General features: G+C 39.6%; 1 pseudogene; it reads left to right on the plus strand.

Annotated features, from left to right (window-relative positions):
- Positions 1 to 3,573: 3,573 nt before the first annotated feature.
- Positions 3,574 to 3,968, plus strand: LOC101041425 (large ribosomal subunit protein eL31-like; annotated as a pseudogene).
- Positions 3,969 to 4,272: the final 304 nt, after the last annotated feature.

Consider the following 4,272-nt stretch of genomic DNA (forward strand, 5'->3'; position numbering starts at 1 on the left):
GATCACTGAGGGTCAGCAGTCCTGGAAGGCTCTGTGAGCTGGACCTTAAGAAGGATAGACTAGAACAGGCAGTGAAGCAGAATGAACTGGTCCAGAAGGTTCTGAGCACAGGTGTGGAAGCAGCAATGTGCACAGGAGGTTGGTGGAAGTGAAGAGAGGAAGGCTAGTCTGTCTGTTTAAGAAGGAAAGAAAGGAGATTAGGTTGGAAGAGTCAGCTATGGAGAAGTTTTTAATTTAGAGATTGACAGGGGACTCAGGCTATTAATAGGGGAAGAAAAGACAAGATAACTGGTAAATTCTAGAATCAAATCCAAGGTTACATATTCATTAATAACTTGCTTCAACTAACTATAACCATTTATTAGACAATGTATAATATACACAGTAAGCAATAAGCAATATGTTTTTTATTCTGCAGAGGGCAAACAGGGACTCTGAGGAAACTAGATTGGCAGATAAAGTATAAATTGGCAATCCAGTAATCAGAAACCATTCCAATGACTTGACTTCATGTTGAGCTACAGACCTGAGATGTTATACATTCAGTTGGGCCAGGGTGGCTATATGACCTTTGATCTGTCACGTCTCTTCTATGTGTCTCAGCATCTTCATCTGAAAAGCAGAGTTGTTGTAAACATGTCCTGAAAAAACACAGATGTGAAAACACTTTGAAAACATACTTCCTAAACAACTATTTGTGATTATTGTGTAGTAATGAGGACCAAGAGACATGATTCCACACCCATTCATCATTTTTTATTCTGAATAAGTTTGAAGAGTATATGCTTGATAAAAAGAAGTAAACAGGATGACCATTTTCTTTCTCTTATTCTATAACCATTGTCGCCGAACCTGTTTTTCTCGTCGCCAATTTATTTATTGATCTTTCCTTTGCTACAGTGTCTCTTCTTGCTTCTCCATCTATACAAGATTATAAAATGTACCTCAAATACAAATCAAACAAATGAAAGTGTTGAAGTGTGTAGTATGAACATTTATTTAACTTTTTGTTTATTCACACTAATCGTTCAATTAAAATATTCCAGAAATTATGCACATAAGAAAAAATCTACATCCTTAAGGAGCTCACAGTAGGTGGATCACATACTCATGTAAATCAACAACACTATCACAAAAGAAAGTCAAAAGGACTTCGGAAGAGGGTGCTCCGAGATGCTTTAACAGAAATCAGATTGGCTGGCTGGGAGGCAGGGCTGGGCTGAGGAAGCTTCCAATGTCAGGGACCAGTTGAGCAATCTAGTAAGTAAATCATGCTTTGTATAGAGGGAGTAAGATAGCGAAAAGGATCAATACATGACAAACCACAACATATCCAAGAAACTGCATTAAGATTAGTAATTTGCAGCGCATCAGTTCTAAGGGAGTAGCGATGACTAATGATACAGGAGAATGGACATCAGCCAGGTCAGGAACTGGCTGTGCAGAGGAGTATGCACAATCAGGAAAAATAAAAGTGCAGCAATGAATGAATAGATTGCACAATAAGGTGGTGAGGTCTTATCTATGATATGTGAGAAAGATTCCAGGTGTGGATGTGTTTATAGCCATTCCATTATAATATATTAAGCAGCCTTTTATCTTATATGTATTGTCTGGTCCTTTTACTTCTCTTACTGGCCATCCCTACTGAATGTCTTTTGACAATTTCAATGTCAATTGCCTTTGTAATGAGAGTAGGATGGGGAGGAAGCTCAATAACTTTGAACGTGTTACTCTAATAAGCATGTGAACAAGTGAAATAGCTCTACTGCTGGTCATCCAAATGAATCATGTGAGGGGGTAGACCAAACAGAATATTGTGCATGGATGCACTTTGTGAACAACAGTGCCCAACAGTGCTGGCTGTTATTATTATGTATGTTTTGTGTCTAGCTGCTTTCAACAGAGAGATGATAACATGCGGCGTTTTCAATCCACTTAGTACTCAAAGAACGATTACCAATAAATCTGGCAGCACCATGTAGGGAAGCAGGACATTCACTAAAAATCAGAAGCATTGATTTGTGAACAGCTCTAGAATGGAATGCTGTAAATAGTCATGAGTTTGGTGTAGACGCAGAGCAGAGACAAAGAGAGAGCTTGCATGTTAGCATCTTACCCAAACCTTGGAGCCCATCAATAATTACCCAGAGAGTGGAAAAACTGGTTTGTTGAAGTTTGGAGTTCACCAATTATGCTCTGTTTCTCCGGTGATCCCTTCCCTCAGGGGACCTGGCAGTGCTTTGCAAGCAGCCTCATTCCTGACAACCCTGCTTCTGCTGGGCTGGCAACATGGGAAGTCATCATCAAACACACCATCAGATAGCCTGCAGTCTTCCCCAGGCCACTCCGAGAAATCAGGTCCATTCAACAGTCAGTAAACATTTACAGAGTCTACCTATGTTTGACACATAGTAAGTGCTCAATAAATGATAGCCTCAGATATCATAGCTCAATACCTAGAATGTGATCGGTATACCATGACTGTTTATCATGAAAGGGATCTAGAAATAGTTACAATGTCCCTGGGCCGAAACTTCTGCCACTCCATATTCTTTCTATGCCCTCCCAGACCCAGCTAGGTTCCTTCTAACAGACAGTGCTGGCTGATCACCAACCCTGTTCTTCTGCAGGGCACACGACCCTGTGGGCACAGATAGATTACATTTTCCAGCCTTCCTTGGAGTTAGGTGTTGTCACGTGACTAAATTCTAGCCAACAGGATGTAAGCAGAACTGATGAGAGCCAGTTCTAGTCCTGGCTCTTAAAACCTCTAACATAGTTTACATTTCCTGTAATGATACAGTAAGATTCTGCAAGGCCAACTGTTTCATATAGAACACCTATCAAATCTGGACATAAGACAAAAAGCAATAACTCTTCACTTTGCCTCCAGCCGACTCAAGAACAATTTCCTAAAACAGCTCTAAAAATTACAAAAGAAATAGTGCATGGATTCCAGCCCCAGTAGGCCTCTGGGCTTGGTGTTTCTTTAATTTCATGTAAATTTCTCTAAGTAAATATTCCTTAAAAGTGAACAAAACTTTATTTTGCTTTTTAAAAAAATAGAGAAGAATACACTCTTTGCTTGTACCAGAATATTTAAAGAACTCTTACAACTGAATAGTGAGACAAACAACCCTATTTTTCAAATGGGCAAAATCTTTGAATAGGCATGTCACAGAAGAAAATATACGAATAGCCAATAAACCTGTGAAAAGATGCTCACCTCACCAGTTAGGATCATGAATAAGATTCTACTACACATCCACTGAAATGGCTAAAATTAACAACACTGACGATTTCAAGCATTGACAACATTTGGAACAACTAGAACTCCCAGTAATTGCTGGTGACAGGGCAAGATGGTGCCGCAGTTTTGGTACACAGTAGGGCGGCATCTTAGAAGTTAAACATACACTTGCAATATGACCTGGTAATCTCACGGGGCATGTTAAAATACATGTATATAAAAGGGCATATATACAAATAATAGCACCATTATTCATAATAGCCAATAACTGGGGCTTATCCAAACATCAAAACCCACTGATAAATGATTGTGCTCCTTTCCAACTCGGACCCGACAGAATGGCTCCTGCTAGAAAGGGTGGTGAGAAGAAAAAGGGCAGTTCTGCCATCAACGAGGTGGTGACCCGAGAAGACACCATCCACATTCACAAGCGCATCCATGGAGTGGACTTTAAGAAGCGTGCCCCACGGGCACTCAAAGAGGTTCAGAAATTTGCTCTGAAGGAGATGGGAACTCCAGATGTGCACATTGATACCACGCTCAACAAAGCTGTCTGGGCCAAAGGAGTAAGGAATGTCCCATATGGAATCTGTGTACAGTTGTCCAGAAAATGTAATGAGGATGAAGATTCACTAAATAGCTCTATACTTTGCTTACCTACGTATCTGTTACCACTTTCAAAAATCTACAGACAGCCAATGTGGATGAGAACTAACGGCTGATCATCAAATACATCAAATAAACTTATAAAATTTCAAAAACAAATAAATAAATGATTGTGTGTCCATACGATGAAATACTACACAGCAATAAAAATCAATGAAGAACGAATATAGTAATCAACATGGATTACGCTGAACAAAGACAGCATAACACAATATAATACATCTTGTGTTCCAATCACATGAGATTAGAGAACAGGCAAAGTTCATTTGCACTGACAGAAAGTTGCCTGGGGTTAGGGGTTTGTAAGAGGGGATCAGATATAAAAGGGCAACAGGAAATTTTTAGGATGTTAG

This window comes from Saimiri boliviensis, chromosome 11, assembly GCF_048565385.1.
Source record: "Saimiri boliviensis isolate mSaiBol1 chromosome 11, mSaiBol1.pri, whole genome shotgun sequence".
Classification (NCBI taxonomy): domain Eukaryota; kingdom Metazoa; phylum Chordata; class Mammalia; order Primates; family Cebidae; genus Saimiri; species Saimiri boliviensis.